This window comes from Hypanus sabinus, chromosome 8, assembly GCF_030144855.1.
Source record: "Hypanus sabinus isolate sHypSab1 chromosome 8, sHypSab1.hap1, whole genome shotgun sequence".
Classification (NCBI taxonomy): Eukaryota; Metazoa; Chordata; class Chondrichthyes; order Myliobatiformes; family Dasyatidae; genus Hypanus; species Hypanus sabinus.
In genome coordinates, this window is record NC_082713.1 from 70,979,079 (window position 1) to 71,000,353 (window position 21,275).

Consider the following 21,275-nt stretch of genomic DNA (forward strand, 5'->3'; position numbering starts at 1 on the left):
GGGGAAGAAGCTGTTTTCCTAACAGTTCTTGTTCTAATATTTTAATACCTCCTGCCTGATGACAGGGGTTCAAAGAGGTAGATGAGATTCATTGATAATGCTCAGGTCTCTGCTCATGCAGAGCTCTTGATAAATATCTCTAAAAATTCTCAGCAGTCCTTGCAATCCTTGAGGTCAGATGTCTTGTAATTCCCATACCAGATGGTGATGCAGCTGGTCAGGGCACCCTCAACAGTGCTGCTGTATAAATTGGTTAAAAGGCGGGTGGTGCGGAAGTTTAAGTATTGCATGTAAACTACGATGGAAAGGAATTTTTCATATAATAATTGAATGTAGGTGACAGATTCAGCCAAAGGGGAGAGACAACATTGTGATTGAATGAGACATGCCCAAGTAAGAGAGGCAGGTACAAAGTAAAGGTAAATCTGAAAACTGTTATTCAAGATTACAAACTGAGGAAGTTGTTATTTTGTATACCTGATTAAAACCATGTTGTGACAATGGTTAGTCTTCATGGCTACTTTATTACAAAAGTTTAGTAAAGATCTAATCTGATTTATTATACTTCCAAATTTTACCTGGGTTTGCTCCAACAGATACAGGATATCGGATACTGGTAGTAGTTATGCACATCTTGTGATTTAGCAAAATCTTTTTCTTTATTTATAAGCCAGAAACCTCTTGAGTTATTAGAAGGCAGCACAAGAGATGCGATCTTGTGCTCATCTGATCTTCCCATGTCTACTTTTCCACTGAGACCAGAAACAACATGATTCAAAGTGAAGGAAACCTGCTTCCGGGCCCAGCATATCAATGCAGTTACGAGGAAGGCATGCCAGCAGCTTTATTTGATTAGGAGTCAGACGAGATTTGGATTTCACCAAAGACATTAGCAAATTGCTACAGATGTACTGTGGAGAGCATACTGTGAATCACTGTCTGGTGGGGAGGAGCCAATGCACAGGATTGGAAAAGGCTGCTGAAGCTTGTAAACTCAGCCAGCTCATGGGCACTAGCCTCTCCACCGTCTAGGACATCTCGAAAAGGCGATGCCTCAAGAAGACAGCACTCACCGTGGAGGACGTTTTCTCATTACCGCCATTAATCAGGAGGTACAGGAGTCTGAAGACTCAGACTTAACACTTTATGAACAGCTTCTTCACCTCTGCCCTCAGATTTTTGAATGATCCATGAACCCTTGAACACTGCTTCACTACTTTTGCTCTTTCTGTTTTTTAATCTCCTTTTGCAGCTTTTATTTAATTAATGCTTTAAATTTATATATTTCTTATTGTAATTTTGTTGGGACTGTGGTGGATCCCCCCATGGAGGAATAAATCTCCTTAGAGAAAAGGGACAAAACAATGTATTCTTTGCTCCTACTCTACCTCTGCAGAATTAGCTGTGTTAACTTGTACAAGAACTACCACAGTGCTTCTAAAGTACTGGTGTAATTGACAGAGAGGAGCAAAATGCAAATCTCTTCCTAATCACCAACATCAAAATATATTTTTTTGTTATTGCCAGTTGTATGTATTTTTCTTCATTAAACTCTAAGCAATCTTTACACTTTAATAAAAATATAGGCATTAAGGAATACTGATCTATTGATGTGAACTGCCTTCACTGTTGGGGAGGTTGTTGCAGGCAGTCAGCAGCTAATGAATGACTGCGGGATATGAAGCGAACCAGTGCTTCAGGTAGATGGAACTCGTCAGCCTGGGAGGGCAGTCCATCTAAGAGAAGGAAATCTCTGATCTTCAACCTCCGCTGCCTTGCGACCATACCCACTCATGGGAAAGGCTTCGGGAGTAAACCCTGAGGATAAATCCGGAGCTGGAGTCCCTAAGGCAGTCCGATGTTGCCTTCAACCTCGCTCTGGCAACTCCTGCGATGACGTTGGTGTCAAGCTGTATCGGCCCCTGCCTTTCCCTTGGACAGCATTGGTAGCGTGAAGAGGGGAGACGAGCTGCATGGGCAACTGCCGATCTCTCTTAAAACCTTCTCCAGGCCAGCGCCCTGGAGAGGACACTCCAGCGTCACCTCACCGCGGCGGCAAAACACGGAAAGCAGCAGTCTACCGGTTATGCCTGCGCTCGATTGGCGTAGAGCAAGGCACCAGGGGTTGCTTTCGACAGAGGGAGAGGCCATCGCGCCTCACTGGACAGCTACCGCCCGCCTCAAGCTGGGCAGCCCCCAGCCAATAAGGTGCTGTCCCGCCACAGTCCGCCTGCTTCACTGGGTGCGTGGGGCTTAGGGATACCAATATCCAGAATCGCGGTTTGTAAACACTGCACCAAGCAAAACAACAAGCAAACAAGGCAAGAAGCCAGCATTCAGACTCGGATGCTGAAATGTACGGACTATGACAACCGGTCTATCAGACGACCTTCGCGAAATCACTGACACCCGCAAAACAGCAGAGATTAACAACGAACTGCTTCGTCTTCAAGTGGACATCACAGCGCTCCAAGAGACACAGCTTCCAGACTCGGGGACCCTTCATGAGAGAGAGTACACCTTCTTCTGGCAGGGGAAAGGCAAGGACGAGACCAGAGAGCTTTGCTGTGAAAAACTCGCTGTTGAAGATGGTGGAACCCAGCAAGGATGGATCGGAGAGGATCTACTTACTGCTGCTGCACACCTCCGATGGGCCTGTCGACCTTATTAACGTTTACGCCCCAACCCTATATTCCACTCAAGACATAAAAGATGAGTTCTATGATCAACTTTCAAGGCAAGTATAGGTGATCCCGAAACAGGAACAGTTGCTGCTACTTGGCGACTTCAACGCAAGAGTGGGTGCCGACCACAACTCCTGGCCAAGCTGTCTGGGATGGTATGGGATCGGTAACTTGAATGACAATGGACAGCGACTGCTCGAGCTTTGTGTGCTCCACGGACCAACACCTACTTCCAGGCCAAAGCTCAACACAAAGTTTCCTGGCGACATCCCCGCTCCAAACACTGGCATCAGCTGGACCTGATCCTCACAAGACGCAACCACCTGAAAAACGTGCTCATGACTCAGTCCTTTCAGAGTGCTGACTGTGACACCGATCACTCCCTGGTTTGCTGCAAACTCCGACTCCACTGCGCCAAGCCTCTAGACAAACAGTGTGTCAATGCTACTACGATCCAAAACTTAACCAAAGCGGAGGTTTTCATCAAGTCACTGGAGGACGCCCTCCTTGCAGACCCACCAGGAGGAGCTGTTCAGCAGCGATGGGATTCTCTCAGGGGCATTGGAGACCTTCAGGAGGAAGCGGAGCAAGACACAGGATTGGTTCGAGGCAAGCGCAAATGAGCTCAATGCGGCCATCGAGGAGAAACGTGTTGCACTGTTGAAGCACAAACACCAACTTACTCAGGCAACGTTGCGAGCATTGAGGACAGCTAGGAACAACGCACAGAAGACAGCCAGATGCTGTGCAAATGGCTACTGGCTACAACTATGCAAAAGCAGCCAGTTATCAGTCGACGCAGGCAACATTCACGGAATATATGAGGGGATCAACAAAGCCATCGGTCCAACCCAGAGCAAGACAGCTCCACTGAAATCCAGGACAGGCGAGGTCATCAAAGACAAAAGAAAACAGATGGAGGGATGGGTGCAGCACTACTCCGAACTCTACTCCAGGGAAAATGATATCTCGGACAACGCGTAAGCCACCATGGAATGCCTACCGGTCATGGAGGAGCTGGACGTACTGCTGACTGCTGAAGAGCTGAGCAGAGCCATCGACAGATTACCCACTGGAAAGGCACCAGGGTTGGATGGCATCCCACCAGAGGTCATCAAGTGTGCAAAGGGAGTTCTGCTCAACCACCTGCTGGAACTACTCTGTCAGTGCTGGGAGGAGGGAACGGTGCCGCAAGACATGAGAAACTGCAACATTGTCACCCTCTATAAGAACAAGGGGGACAGAAATGATTGTAACAACTCCAGAGAAATCTCGCTGCTGAACATCGTTGGGAAGGTCTTCGCCCGCGTGGTCCTGGGCAGACTACAGAAAATCGCCAAAAGGTTATACTCCAAATCTCAGTGCGGCTTCAGGTCGGAACGTTCCACAATCGACATGAACTTCTCTCTTCGACAGCTGCAAGAGAAATGCCGAGAGCAAAGACAACCACTCTACGTCGCTTTCATCGACCTCACAAAGGATTTGACCTTGTTAGTAGAGACGGCCTGTTTAAAATCCTCACCAGGATTGGTTGTCCTCCGAGGCTCCTCAAGATAGTCCGATCGTTTCACGTGGATATGAAAGGCGTCGTTCAATTTGACGGCTCTTCTTCAGAGGCTTTCAACATCCGCCGCGGTGTGATGCAGGGCTGTGTGCTTGCTCCCACCCTATTCAGCATCTTCTTCGCAGTCATGCTGAAACATGCGTTTGGAACTTCAGCTGATGGAGTTTACCTTCATACCGGATCGGACAGAAGGCTTTCAGTCTGTCCCAGCCGAGGACAAAATCCAAGGTCCGTGAAGTACTCATCAGAGACATGCTGTTTGCAGACGATGCAGCGCTGGCGACACACTCTGAAGAGCAACTGCAGCGACTTATGGACAACCTCTTGTCAAGAGGGGCCAGATGGACCGAAACGCAGGACGCAGACACTGAAGTACTAGGGGGAGGACAGGATGGGGATGCCATGGCACTTAAGGGTAGCTGGGGTTCAGGCAGATAGAGTTCAGGCAGGCGGAGCGGAGTGGCTCCCAAAGTTCAATTTCATGTAGACAGGCTCCCGGGGTTCAGGCAGGCAGGTCCTCGAAGTTCAGGCAGGCAGCTAGACAGGTCCCCAGGTTCAGGCAGGCAGACATACAGACAGGTCTAGGTAGCGATAGGCTAGCGCAGAGCCCTCCCTGGGTGGGCCACATGTATCCCGGGTAGGGATGCCTCCCAGGCAGAAACACCGGAGGCCTGGGTGCAACGCGGACCACTATCCCAGAGTTCGGGCGGAAGAGAAGGAGGGGGCAGAACCCCCGCCGGGCCATGGCCCATCGGCCGGAACCACCCGACGGAGGCAAGGGGTAGGAATGGGCATAGGTCTAGGTCGACCAATACAACAGCCATGACAATGGGAAATTCAGAAACGGCTGGCAGACAGCGCGACCGTGCAGAAAACAAAACCGAGCAGAGAAGCGGGACCAGCACATGGGAAGAAAGGTGGGAGAGCGGACCAACCTGGCAGTACTGGTATGGGGCAGAGAAGCCTGATGAAGAATAGATCTGAGCCTGGGCGGGATAACAGAATGCAGAGAAGAGTTCGGAGCTGGCGGAGAAACAGGAAACAGAACAAAATGACCACCCGCCTAGTCCCAGTCCCAAGGCCCCTTATAAACACCTTCAGCTCAATGAGTTACAGGTGTGTCTCCTTGAGCCAGGAGGGTCCTAACTAGATCACAGGTGACAGGAGGGACAACTGCGGGAGGGACACCTCTCAAGAGCCTGCCAGGAATTCAGCCTAACCATTAGTCTGAAGAAGACCAACGTGATTGGCCAAGGCGTTGAACAACCCCCAGACATCAACATCAACAATTATGAGCTGGAGGTAGTCCAAGAATTTGCATACCTCGGCTCCACCATCACGGACAGCCTCTCCCTGGACTCCAAGATCAACAGGTGGATCGGACGAGCAGCCACCACATTCGCCAGGCTGACCAAGAGAGTCTGGGAGAACAGAAAGCTAATTACAAGCACTAAAATTGCAGTCTACAGGGCATGCATCCTCAGCACACTGCTCTACGGCAGCGAGATCTGGAGCCTCTACTCCAGACAGGAGACATCTCAACGCCTTCCACCTTCACAGCCTGAGACGCGTTCTGGGCATCAAATGGACCGACCGAGTCACCAACACGAAGTCCTTACCCGCGTCCAGTTACCCAGCTTCTTCACACTTCTCCAACAACGCTGCCTCCGCTGGCTGGGACACATGCATCGCATGCTGGACGGGAGGATTCCGAAAGACCGACTATACGGGGAACTGACCACTGGCAAGAGAGCACGAGGACGTCCTCACCTTTGTTTCAAAGACGTCTGCAAAAGGGACATGAAGTCAATGGACCTGGATGTCAAAAGATGGGAAGACGTCGCGAATGATCGCTCACGCTGGAGATGAGAACTACACAGAGGGCTGGAGTGAGGAGAAGAGAAACTGAGGCTTTCCGCCAAGGAAAAGTGCGCTTGCCGAAAAGACAACAACATGGCAACATTGGAGGAGAGCGTCTTCAAATGCAATCGCCGCAACCGAGACTGTCACTCCTGTACAGCCACAACAGATGCTGCACCACCATCAGCAGCTGAATCAAAACTCTCCAGGCGCAGATCCATGGTGTCTCGAGACTGACGGATGCCACAACAATGAAGCGAAGGTAGTCTGCTTCAGGTCACAAAATGGAGAGGGGAAATTAAATTAACAGCATACGGCTGTCCTGCCATCAATGTTTAACATACTCCAACTTACGTTTCCATTATAGTCTTTTTAGAAACACAAAAAGTAGGAATAGGAGATGGTCATTTGTCCATTTCAGCCTTCTCCTCCATTCAACATGATCATAACCAATCGTACAGTTTAGTATCCTGCATTCCTTCTATGTTCTTTGCTCAATCTAGCCTTGAGAGCACACATTTAAATAAATCATTCTTGAATATATTTAATGACAGCTTCAACTGTTTTTTATAATTGAGAATTCTTTGTGTCAGGCTCTCTCTAGGAGAAAAAAGTTCTGATCTCAGTTTTAAAAGGCTGGTCCCGTATCATTTGACTGTAACCCCTGATCCTAGTCTCCCGTACCTTCCTGCATCTAATCTGTCCGGCCTTTTTAGAATCATTTGCATCATTTCCCAGCAGAAGTGTACAACATGAAATGCGTCACATTACATGTTATCCACTCAGTCTCCTCCAGTCTGATACTTCTCCTTTCTGGTACATCTGTGAAGTTCCTTGTTCCACCATTGGTGGCTATGTTTCAATTGCCCTAAAGCCCCAAGTTCTGGAATTCCCTTCTTAAACCTCTTCATGTGCTTCTATTCCTTTATGCTGCCATTTAAGACGTAGGCACATAAGACTATGGAGCACAACATATAACCCAAAGGCTAAACCTGGCTCACAGCAGAGTCCAGTCCCTAATGAACAGCAAGTTATTGATGAATACACTTGCCTTCAAGCACTTACCCGAAGTACCTTTTGGAAGGTGTTGATTTTGTTTGGCAGGGACCTTCACAGTCTGACATAACCAGAAACTCATAGTTAGATACTAATTAGCAAAGTTTTGTAACTTTTGACAACTAGTAAAACCATAACCTCAAGTAAAATTAATCCAAGTTGTCAAACACTTTGATCTTCAAGGGATGTCATAAATATTAACAGACACCCAAAGAGCAATCGAGGATAAGACAAATAATTATACAGTTAAACATAGAAAAATTATTGAGTACATTTAAACTCAAAAATAAAATAGAGTAGAAGAAAGTACATAAAACAATTCTATGTGTTTAACTACAGTACATTGTGAACTCATAGAACACAGAGCATTGAACAGTACAGTGCAGCACAGACCCTTCAGCCCACAATATTGCACTGACCCTTTGATCTATTCCAAAGTAGCCTTCCATTGTTCTGTCATCCTTGTGCCTATTAGAGAGACTGTTAAATGTTCTTAATGTATCTGACCACCACTGGCAGAGCATACCACTGTCTCTGAGACAAACCTGTCTCTGCCATTGCTCTCTACTTCTTTTCCAAACCCTTAAAGTTATATTTGTCTTCAGAGTAGGAGTAGAGTGAGTTTGAGATAATTCCTTGTAGACTTTATTAACCGGTTTATAAGAATGATTCTGAGAATGAAAGGATTAACGTATGAGGAATGTTTGATGGCTCTGGGCTTGTACTCGCTGGAAGAACGAGGAGGGATCTCAGTGAAACCTATTGATTATTGAAAGGATAGAGTAGACATAGAGTGGGTTGAGCAATGGCAGATGGAGTTTAATGCTGATAAGTGTGAGGTGCTACATTTTGGTAGGAATAATCCAAATAGGACAAACAGGGTAAATGGTAGGGCATTGAAGAATGCAGTACAACAGTGATCGAGGCATAATGGTGCATAGTTCCCTGAAGGTGGAATCTCATGTGGATAGAGTGGTGAAGAAAGCTTTTGGTATGTTGCCTTTATAAATCAGAGCATTGAGTATAGGAGTTGGGATGTAATGTTAAAATTGTACAAGGCATTGGTAAGGCCAAATTTGGAGTATTGTGTACAGTTCTGGTCACTGAATTATAGGAAAGATGTCAACAAAATAGAGAGTATACAGAGAAGATTTACTAGAATGTTACTTGGGTTTCAGCACCTAAGTTACAGAGAAAGGTTGAGCAAATTAGATCTTTATTCTTTGGAGCATAGAAGGTTGAGGGGGGACTTGATAGAGGTATTTAAAATTATGAGGGGGATAGATAGAGTTGACATGGATAGGCTTTTTCCATTGAGAGTAGGGGAGATTCAAACAAGGGGACATGAGTTGAGACTTAGAGGGCAAAAGTTTAAGGGTAACATGAGGGGGAATTTCTTTACTCAGAGAGTGGTAGCTGTGTGGAATGAGCTTCCAGTAGAAATGGTAGAGGCAGGTTCGGTATTGTCATTTTAAGCAAAATTGGATAGGTATATGGACAGGAAAGGAATGGAGGGTTATGGGCTGATTGCTGGTCAGTGGGATTAGGTGAGAGTAAGCATTTGGCACGGACTAGAAGGGCCGAGATGGCCTGTTTCCATGCTGTAATTGTTAATTGCTTATGGTTATAGAGAGGATGATTCTAAGAGTGGGATGACCAGAGGGCACAGCCTCAAAATAGAAGGACATTGCTTTAGAGCTGAAGTCAAGAGGAATATCTTTAACCAAAGGGTGGTGAATTTCTGGAATTTATGGTCACAGATGCATCGAAGCCAAGTGCTAGGGTATACTTAAAGCAGAATTTGATAGTTTCTTGATTATTAAGGGTGTCAGAGGTTATGGGGAGAAGGCAGGAGATTGGGGTTGAAAGGGATAATAAACCAGCCATGATGAAATGGTGGAACAGACCTGAAGGGTGAAATGGCTTAATTCTGCTCCTATGTCTTATGTCCATTTCCACAAAACTGTCATTGCCGTTGGTGCAATTCCTGAATTATGGTTAATTGTTATTTTTGCTGTCTTAAAGCAGCATTAAAGTACAAGTATTAATCATGCCAATAACAGTTAAAATGTATAAGTTAGAACAATAGATGGAAAGTCACTGTGTGCTGAATGCTGATTTGAGGAAACTCACAGACTTGAATAGTAAAATTCATATGGTGATAGGCTGCAGAATATCAGACAGATAATGTGCTTATGTGACTCCAGAATGTTAAAATGTATATGCAGAATAAAGCTAAAATATTTCCTCAAATTATATGTGCAATTATTAGAACAGGGAGAGAAAATTTGTTACATTTATTCCTTCTATTTAACGTTACAATTTACTGGAGTTTGCAGGTAATCATAGCTCACAGTATTCAAGTCTTCTTGGCCACAGCAGGTACTGCAGCACTCAGTTACAATCCTATTTTCAAATTCTGAGTTCCAGCTTTTCAATATGGTGCATTGTGATGATTTTAATGACGCACTTCTCCAGGAACTTGATTAAGGTTCCAGTCTTCTGGTCCTATTAGATCTGATGAAGGACTGATGCTGATCATCATTTTGCATACTGTGACAACAAAGGAGTGAAAAAATCAATTTGGCTCAATTGCACAGCCTTGAGCACCACTTGATGACTATGTAAGTGTCAGCTTACCAATAATTGCACTACAGTTAAGGACACTGTCATCGAGCTCTTGTGTAAACATAAGCCGATGTAAATGCAAGGATCACAGAGGTTTTCAAGTTCATGACACAGCATAGTTTGAAAGCTTAATATACAAATAGTTGGTAAGTAAACTGCCCTGTATTCACAAGTCAATTAATGAATATAAATTTAGAAAGTCTCTATATACAGCTACTCATTAGCCAGTGGCTACAACTTTACAGCAGTGAGAAATGTTTCCATACAAGATGGGTACATCTGCTTTCAGAGGCAGTGCTGTGGAGGTTTACTGGAATGTTTGCTGAGATGGAAGAGCCGTGTTGTACGGTTCTCTTACATTATCTGCATTTTTAAGGAATGAGAAGGCATGGAAGCATTTAACACAGAAGGAGTTTGACACAGTTGCTGATGAGAGACCATTTCCTAAAGAGGAGCAATCTAGAATTCAGGGGAAAAGTCTCAAAGTACTATTTTGAACAAAAAATAGAGATGTGGAGGATTGTTTTGGGTTGTTTATAATTTCTTATTTCTTCTCTGTGAATCACTGGGATTAACTAGCATAGAGAGAGAGGAGCTGAGTCATTGAATATTTTCAGGGCTGACTGCTGTAAGGTATGGGAATCAAGCCATGGTCTTATTTAATGATGGTTCAGGGAACTATTTGGTTCCAACTTCATCTGTACTTGTGATCCAATCTAACAAAAGAGTTTGGCTACAAGACTCATCAGAGTACACAATTACCTGCTAATATTTGTATTCATGTCTATACTTTTGGCTCCAGTATACCTGGTGGTTATAACTAATGCGAGTGTGTAGTGTCTGTGATCATCAACAAATTTCTTCCCCTTAATATCAAACTGCTTTATGAATATTAAATATAATTAGAAAAATATTGGCAGAAGGCAAAACAGAAAGTACATGATAAAATCTGGTCATTTGTAGCAAATAATATCCTTAACTCTCTACTTTTACTGTTTGCTGAGACTCAAAATGGAGAAAGATAAACAAAAATGGTGCTCATTGCCTTTGACAGACTGGAGCAAGTTACTCTTACCCCGTAAAAGGAAAATACAAGTGGGTTCAGTGATATTGCTGCATATCCTTATGACCAGAAAACATTTCCTACAACCTCCCCACAAACACACTCTTAGTTCACTCTGCACTAATGACTTACTGACAAAGACAAAGGTCAGAAAGAAATTCCCGAGGCCAATTCCTACTACAGTTTTATTTAATGCATGTAAATTTTAATATCTCCATTAATTCTCAGTGACGGTGTTGAATAGGATTAACAGGCATTATTGTCAAGTTTTTAAGAAAGGCAGAGATGTCTAATTCCGTCAGATTTGAATTGATTTGAATCTCCAAACAACACATCTACAATCATGATGCAGAAGACTGCAGATACATAAATCTGGAGCAACAAATAATCTTCTTGAGGAATTCCGCAGGAATTGAGGAGTAAGCAACATCTATGGGAGAAAGGAATTGTTGACACCTCAGGTTGAAGTCTTGCTGCTGGGCTGGAACATCAACAGTTCCTACCCCTGCCCCCATAGATGTTGATCAATCCAGGGTTCGTCCAGCAGATTGATTGTACACCTGTAATAGTGTTCTATGACAGAACATCAAGAATAAAATGCTGCTTGGTAAAACTGTAAGCTGCTTTAGTAAAAATTAGAAGTGTTGGAAACATTTATCAAGCCAGTCAGAACTGGTAGAGAGTGAAAACAAGTTGGTGGTTCAGGTTGCTTTTCTTTGTCATAGACGCTGCCTAGCCTGCTGAGTATTTCCAGCTTGTGAGGTTTTTTTCATGTTTTTAATAGATGTTTATTCCATTCTAATGCATTACAATAACTACTCACAGTGTGGTCACTTCAACACTGGAGAAATCAAATGCAGATTAAAAGACAATTTGAGGAATGCTTATGTTCAGTCTTCAGGGTGACAAATCCTGAGTTCCCTCTTGCAGTCACTGTAATTCTCCAAACTACTCTCTTTCTGACATGCTTACTTGTGGCCTTTTGCAATGGTACAAAGCTCAGTGCAAGCTTAAGGAACAGCACCCCATCTTCTGTATGGGTCTGTTGCTGTCTTGCAAACATAACATTGAATTCTACAATTTCAGCCAACTCACTTTCTTTGTTTGAATATGATCAGTTTTGTTGTGGATCATTCATCTGCAACATTTGCCCAGTTTTCTTTCTCCATTAGCCAGGTCTGACCTGTGGGGGTATCTCTTGTATTTTGTCACTTTGGTTGTAGACGGATCATATTCTGCATGGAGATTGGTCGCCAGTGGTGTGCCTCTGGGATCTGTTCTGGGACCCTTACTCTTCGTGATTTTTATAAATGACCTGGATGAGGGAGTGGACGGATGGGTTAGTAAATTTGCTGATGACACAAAGGTTGGAGGTGTTGTGGATAGTGTGGAGGGCTGTCAGAGGTTACAGTGGGGCATTGATAGGATGCAAAACTGGGCTGAGAAGTGCTAGTTGGAGTTCAACCCAGGTAAGTGTGAGGTGGTTCATTTTGGTAGGTCAAATATGATGACAGAATATAGTATTAATGTTAAGACTCTTGGCAGTGTGGAGGATCAGAGGGATCTTGGGGTCCAAGTCCATAGGACACTCAAAGCAGCTACACAGGTTGACTCTACGGTTAAGAAGGCGAAAGGTGTATTGGCCTTCATCAATCATGGAATTGAATTTAGGAGCCAAGAGGTACTGTTGCAGCTAAATAGGACACTAGTCAGACCCCACTTGGAATTCTGTGCTCTGTTCTGGTCGCCTCACTACAGGAAGAATGTGTAGAAAGGGTGCAGAGAAGACAGAGAAAGGGTGCAGAGAAGACTTACAAGGATGTTGCCTGGATTAGGGATCATGCCTTATGGGAATAAGTTGAGTTAACTTGGCCTTTTCTCCTTGGAGCGACAGAGGATGAGAGGTGACCTGATAGAGGTGTATAAGATGATGAGAGGCATTGATCATGTGGATAGTCAGAGGCTTTTTCCCAGGGCTGAAATGGTTGCCACAAGAGGACACAGGTTTAAGGTGCTGGGGAGTAGGTACAGAGGAGATGTCAGGGGCAAGTTTTTTACTCAGAGATTGGTGAATGCATGGAATGGGCTGTCGGCAATGGTGGTGGAGGTGGATATGATAGGGTCGTATAAGAGACTTTTGGATAGGTACATGGAGCTTAGAAAATTAGAGGGCTATAGGTAAGCCTAGTAATTTCTAAGGTAGGGATATGTTCGGCACAACTTTGTGGACTGAAGGGCCTGTATTGTGCTGTAGGTTTTCTATGCTTCTGTTTCTGTTTCCTTTCTTTGACTACCTCGCTAACCTCTCACCCTAATTATTTCATTTACAATTGAACTCCAACTTCACCTTATCAAAGAAACTCCCCTTGTCTTATCCATCCTTCTTCTGACCTCCCTGCAAATTAAATTTAACTAGTTTTCTCATTTTCCTGGCTTTAGCTGGATCTGATAGGCTAACTCTGTCTTTTTCTATAGGTACACAGGTAAAGTGTTCTGCAGTTTTTTTGCATTTTGTTAACCCCTATTTATGTGCAGAAGTATCTTTTAAAAAATGAGTGCACTACATGATAGATAGTACCACTTTGTTATGTTGTTGTGCTTTCAGTAAAAGGTATTTTTGCTGATAGCTCTGTCACATTAAGGCATGGTGCCAAAGTGCCTACAGGCACTGCCACAATGAATTTAAGATACTATTTGTTGAGTCGTTCATGTACCCCTAAAAGTCAACATTAGTATCGAACTACACTCCTCAAATGAGCTTTCCTCATTGGTTACGATCAAGAGAAAGGGTTCTGATTGGTCACCGTATTCCGAGGAGGAATATGATTGGTCCATATAGTCATAAGATGCAGAAGAGATTGACCTGGATTAGACATGTCTTATGATAAAGGTTGAGAAAGCTACATCTTTTCTTTTTGGAGTGAAGGACGATGAGAAGTGACTTGATGGAGATGTACAAATAATTAAAAAAACACAGAATGAGAAAATATATAAAATAGTAAAAAAGCACAGAACGTGAAATGGCTAATATGAGCCATCATAACTTTAAGGATTTTTGAATGTAATGCACTTGTTAATATTTCTTCTGCTAGGCTGTAGGTATTTTATTTTATCAGTTTCTGTTAAACCAGTGTACACTGCTAGTAGAATGTTTTGGTTTCAGCTAGAGATAAAAAGCCACATTGTTCAACTTAGTAATGTTGTGTCAGCCAATCAGGATGGTGGAATAGGGAGAAAGTTAGGACACTTTCAAACTCTCACTGCTACAGGCAGAAAATTCCACTTGCTTCAAAAAGGCAACAATTATACCAGTGCCTAAGGAGAATATTGTGGGCTGTCTTAATGACTATCACCCAGGAGCACTCACATCTACAGTGATGAAATGCTTTGAAAGGTTGGTCATGACTAGACTGAAATCCTGTCTCAGCAAGGACCTGGACCCACTGCAATGTCCCTATCACCACAATGGGCCAACGGCAGACGCAATCTCAATGGCTCTTCACATGGCCTTAGACCACCTAGACAATACTAACACCTATGTCAGGATGCTGTTCATCAACTATAGCTCAGCATTCAAACCCATCATTCCCACAATTTTGATTGATGAGTTACAGAACTTCGACTTCTGTGCCTTCCTCTGCAATTTGATCTTCTACTTCCTAACTGGAAAACCACAACATGTAAGGATTAGTGATAATATCTCCTCCTAATGACGATCAACACTGATGCATCTCAGGGGTGTGTGCTTAACCCACTGCTCTGCTCTCTCTACACCCATGACTGTGTGGCTAGGCATAGCTCAAATACCATCTATAAATTTGCTGATGATAGAACCATTGTCGGTAGGATCTCAGATGGAGATGAGAGGGAGTACAGGAGTGAGATATATCAATTAGTGGAGTGGTATCACAGCAACAACCTTGCATTCAATGTCAGTAAGACGAAAGTGCTGGTTGTGGACTTCAGGAAGGATAAGAAGAAGGAACACATACCAATCCTCATAGAGGGATCAGAGGTGGAGAAAGTAAGCAGTTTCAAGTTCCTCGATGTTGAGTTCGCTGAGGACCTAACCTGATCCCAAAATATTGATGCAGCTATAAAAATAGGTGAGACAGTGACTATTCTTCATTATGAGTTTGAAGAGATTTGATACGTCAGCAAGAACACTCAAAAACCTCTATAGATGTACTGTGCAGAGTATTTTGACAGACTGTATCACTGTCTGTTATGGGGAGGGTGGGGTTGGGGGTGAGTGCTACTGCACAGGGCCAAAAGAAGCTGTAGAGGATTGTAAATTTAATCAGCTCTATCTTGGGTACTGGCCTTCAAAGTACCCAGGACATCTTCAAGCAGTGGTATCTCAGAAAGGCAGTGTACATTATTATGGACCCTCTGCACCCAGGGCATGCCCTCTTCTCACTGTTACCATCAGGTAGGAGGTACAGAAGCCTGAAGGCACACACTCAGCGATTCAGGAACAGCTTCTTCCCCTCTGCCATCCGATTCTTAAATGGACGGATCCTATGAACACCACCTCACTTTTTAAATATATATTATTTCTGTTTTTGAATGACTGTATAATCTACTCAATATATACATATCTACTGTAATTTGTTTATTTATTTATTTGTTCTTCTATATTACGCACTATATTGCACTGCTGCTGCTAAGTTAACAAATTTCACGACACAAGCCAATGATAGTAAACTGGATTCCGATTCTGTCGTTCTCAAGAGAGTGGGGCGGAAAGAGATTTGTGATGGACAGTAGTCTGGCTCGGGGTTGTTTTGATGGGAGCTGCCTCAGAATGCAATGGGAAGGAGAGCCCCATTGCATAAAGTGCTTTGGGCAAATGAATGGCTCCAAGGAGGAAAGTCCAATACTCCCACGAGAGAGCCCATTTATTCGAGATGGACCTTGAGCGAAGTTCAGAATGTGGTGTGTGCTTTCACGCAGATTGTGGTCCAGCTCATGAACTAAACAAACTGCAGGACGAGCTCCAACTTAATGTGCGCATTGGACTGGTTTAACTGCAATGGGCCCTTTTATTGTTTCTATTTCTCTTTCAGCTTGATAAAGCTGAAATTTGTAAATATCCTTTGTTTACAATTTTATGCAGTATATGATCTGTTATTTCATGCCAAATGACAATTATGTGTGAACAGTATTTGCACAGTGTTAACTCAAATCGAGGTTTCTTTAATCAGAACATTATGACGTGCCTGAGTACGTAGTTGAACCCCAAGTCATGCTGACCCTAGACGTATATTGTTTGTGAAAGGTAGCCTTCTCACCACTGAAACATGCGCCTGTTAGCAAAGCTGGCTAACAAGGCAAGTTAGCATACCAACCTCGTAAGGGGGGCTACATTGGTGGGGCCCATCGTCTGGTGATTCTTGAATGCTGTATGACTGTTGTTTTAAAATTGATTAAGCATTTTGTGTGTTTAAGCCTGTATCTAAACTAGTGTCAGGAAACTAAGGCACTTTATTATGGATACTGCAGGGATTAAGGATTATCCCCAAATAATGCTTGTGTTTTGAGTAGGGTGGATGTCTGAATTCCTGAAGAAATGTTACTCAGAGTGTTGAGTTCTGTAAAAGTTTTGGGGAAAGTTGCTCTGGTTGAGTGGCATTTTGACCAGTCGGCTAGAAAGGATGTTGTGTTAGAACAGACTAGTAGTGACATAACTGAAGTTGTGCTGCCTGACAATTTGGGAGACCCTGGAGAGTTGAGACAATAGAAGAAACATAGAAAACCTACAGCACAATACAGGCCCTTCAGCCCACAATTCTGTGCCAAACATGTACTTAAATTACCCAGGGTTACTCATAGCCCTCTATTTTTCTAAGCTCCATGTACTTCTCCAGGAGTCTCTTAAAGGACCCTATCATATCTGCCTCCACAAAATGCTCTCCGAGAGATCTGACACCTGACTAGGTTCATTTCCCAATACCAGATCAAGTACACCATCTCTTCTTGTAGGCTTATCTACATATTGTGTCAAGCAACCGTCTTGAACACATCTAACAAACTCCACCCAATCTAAACCCCTCACTCTAGGGACTTGCCAATCGATATCTGGGAAAATAAAATCTCCCATGACAACAACCCTGTTATTATTACACCTTTCCGAAATCTGTCTCCCGATCTGCTCCTCGAAGCCCCTGTTACTATTGGGTGGTCTATAAAAAACATCCAGTATTGACCCCTTCCTGTTCCTAACTTCCACCCACAGAAACTCCGTAGACAATCCTTCCATGTCTTCCTCTTTTTCTGCAGCCATGACACTATCTCTTATCAACAAATTCCCCTCTTCTTTTCTTCCACATGCTGGCCTCTTAACCCTTCTCACCTGCCTATCACCTCACCCAAATCACCTGCTCTTCCCTTTCACCCATGATCCACTCTCCTCTCCTATCTTTCCTAACCACCTGGCTTCACCTTTCACCTTCTGGATACCCTCCTTCCCTTCCCCTTACCTTTTTATTATGACATCTTCCCCCTTCCTTTCCAATCCTGAGGAACGTCTACTGTTAATTTATTTCCATAGATGTTGCCTGTCTTGCATTTTCCTCTAGCATTTTCTGTATATTGTCTTAGTTTTACAGAAGTTCTAAAACCAGGTGGTGTTACAACTTATGAGCTACTTAGCCACAGCCCTGGTTTCAAAATGTGTATGGCAGCGTTGTTGTCTATTTGTATTTTTCTGGTATTTATATCATTTGTTGTTTGGGAGTGGATTTGTGCTCTTTTTTGTTCTTGCTGATACTGGCCCATGGATCATCTTTTTAAGGATTGGTAGGAATAGATGGGAACATTTCTCTGTAATGAAGAGGAGCTCATGGATCTAATTCTGATAAAGAGTAAGTATCTGAAATGTTACATCATTGGCTGTCTCTACAAACACAAATCGACTTTCTGTAGTTTTTCCAGCAAATTCCAGTTTTGTTTCACAGTCCCAACCTTTGCAGAAGGTCTTTTGTCTGCTGGTCTTTAACATGAGTGCTTTTTACGTGGACACTCTTCTACTACTTCCAATATGTTGTAGATCACAAGTTCAGAATCAGGTTGAATATCACTAGCATATGTTATGAAATTTGTTAATTTTGCAGCAGCGGTATGATGCAATACATGATGAATATAGAAAAAAAAGTGAATTACAGTAGTATATGTGCATGTATATTAAATTGTTAAGTTAAAATAACCAGTGCAAAAACAGAAATGAAAAAAATATAATGTTTGTGGGTAAAATACCCATTTAGAAATCAGATGGCAGAGGGGAAGAAGTTGTTCCTCAGTCACTGAGTGTGTGTCTTCAGGCTTCTGTATCTCCTTCCTGATGGTAAAAATGAGAAGAACACCACCTTTCTGATACATCACTCCTTGAAGATGTTTTGGATACTATGGAAGCTAGTGCCCATAATGAAATGGTAAGCTCAACTGTCATATCACCTACAGCAGTGGTTAGTTTGAGATATTACAGATGATTAAAAATGTCATTCTCAGAGATTAAACATTTGCCTCTATTGATATCTATGCTGAAAGGAAGGCTGGCAAGTGGATCAGGGATACTGCACAGATACGTGTCAAAGCAGAGTGATAGAGGAGCATCCTGGATACCAATCTACCCTTGTGTTCATGGAGTGGGGTGGGAATGTTAGACTGGAAACAAAAACACAGATGGATGGATGGAATGCTTTCTTGAATTCGGAAGATTAAGAGGTGATCTTATAGAAAAATTCAAAGTACTTGTAGAGGATTGACAGGGGCAATATCAGACAGCATCTGTAGAGGGAAATGAACTGTTAATGATTTCGGTCAAAACCCTTCATCTGGATTGAAACATCGACTTACCATTTTTTCCGTAGATGCTGCCTGACCAATTGAGTCCTTCCAGCACTTTACGTGTTGCTCCAGATCCCAGCATCTGTAGTCTCTTGTATCTCCATAATGTTCATGGTGTATGGAGTATTTACAATCAGTAGTCACAGTTTTAAAGTAAGGGAGTTAGCCATTAAAGGCAAAGATGAAAATATGTTTTCTGAGATGAGTGAATCTTCAGAATTCTCTACCCTATGAAGTATAGCCAAGACAGAGATTGACAAATTATTGAATATTAAAAAAATCGAGTGATACAGATTCGAAAACAGAAGGTGCCCCTGAGGTTAAATATCAATTATAATATTTTTAAACGTTGGAGAAGTCACAGGAAGCCACATGCCTACTCCTCCTTTCATTCATTATGTCCTTATGATTGAAAATAATTGCTAATTGTGTTCACCGTAGGGAAGACTGATCTTCAATTACATAGACGCTTAAATAACTTTAAATTCTGGACACTGTACAAGTTGTGAACTGCCACCATCTGTGTTTGACAAAGTTTGAATTAAATACATTGGTAAAAGTCAAAACTTACACAGGATCCTCTGAAAAGTGAGAACACTATCTTTCAGTCTTGTCATTCTACAAAGGGAACAACTGAAACTGTATTCTTTTCCTCATAGGGCATGATGTACCTTTAATGTGTTTTGTCTTTTATTATTAATTTTTTGTTTCTTTCACACTATTTCTTCTCTGTTTCCTTGTATTTTAAGCAACTTGGGGTGTCATTCTGTTTTTCAGGTGGAAAGGGCAAGGTAAAAAGTGGAACTCCCAAAACTGGGCTATGGTCCACTAGGGAAAATTCCCTCACTAAATATTTCTTCATTGGACAAGCACTCCAGCTAAATGAACTTGAAAACTAAAGGAGCCTTGAAATTCAGACTCACAAGCTCTCAGTTCAATTGACTATTCATCCCACAAGATTGTTGATGCCAAAACATTAGAAACTAAAATTCCTACATTACCTCCTAACATGTCTTACAATGTCCATTTACAACCTTGGTCCAAGCACATAATAATGAATACCCAATAAGAGCCTTTTACATTTTGCCATTATATTACAAGTCAGAGCACAACATGCTCAAGCTACATACTCAGCACAACAGAGCACATCTAGGTCCTGTTTTCTCAGCCACTAGCTAGATAAATAAAAGTAAAAACATAATCTTTCAGTTCTCTTCTATAAGCCAACATCATGAGATCCTCAACTCTCAGGATTATTTTATCAGTAATTTGATTTTGAACAGAGTTAATTGAGTTTTCAAATCAATTATTTTGTCCCAACATAAATACTGAAGTTCATTCTACAAGAAAAACAACTAGGCAAATTTCAAATATATTGATCTAATTATTGATGAAGTTTTCAAGTAAGTAGCAGGAGGCCAGAGGCTGATTTTCTGCAAAGAACATCGTGCGTGATGGCACCACTCCCTCTTCAAGCCATGGCCGAGGAATACAAAGGAATACCTTGCACTTGCCAGGAAGGGTGTAGCAACAGAGGCAAGTGGGACTCCTGGTGCATTAGTAGGTTGTTAATTTACTGAAGTGAAAGCAGAGTTTTGGGCCATTATACCAGCGTTTATAAGCCACTGCAGCATTTGTGGAAAATTAAATAAACCTGAAGTAGCAGAACAATTGTCACAGTAATAGTCACATACAATTACTACATTGCCCAAAATATTCAAGTGATCCACTAATGACCTTCAGGAGAGGAGTCTTGTTATTATGTGAATTACCAAGCCCAATGCAGTTGAATCTTCATAGTCTTCCCAGTTCAGGGACAAATAATGATGAACTACAAATGCTAGCTTTGCCTGCTACATCTAATATTAACAAGTAAAAATAACCTGTTCAAGACAAGGCTATCAGAATTAGGTTTAATATCACCAGCATATGTTGGGAAATTTGCTGTCTTTGCAGCAGCAATACAAAGCAATACATAATAATAAAAACTGTGAATTATAGTATATATATAATAAAATTAAATAAGTAGTGCAAAAATAAAAATAATGAAGTAGTGAAGTAATGTTCATGGGTTCATTGTCCATGCAGAAGTCGAATGGCAGAGGGGTAGAAGATGTTCTTGAATTGTTGAGAGTATGTCTTTAGGCTTCTGTATCTCCTTCCTGATGGTCACAATGAGAAGAGGGCATACACTAGGTGATGGGGGTCCTTAATGATGGATGCTGCCTTTTTGAGTCACCTCTCTTTGAGGATGCCCTAGATACTATGGAGACTAGTGCCCATGACAGAGCTGACTAAGCTTATAAGTCTCTGCAGCTTATTTCGATTCCACTCCCCACCCCACCCCAACCAGATGGAGATGCAGCTATTTGGAATGCTCTGCACTTCTGTAGAAATTTGCGAGTGTCTTTGGTGACGTACCAAATCTCCTCAAGCTCCAAATGAAATATAACTGCTGCCATGCCTTCTTTTCAGCTGCATCGATACATTGGGTACAGGATAGATCCTCAGAGATATTGATTTGAAATTATTCACTTCTTCCACACCTGATCCCTCTAGGAGGAATGGAGTG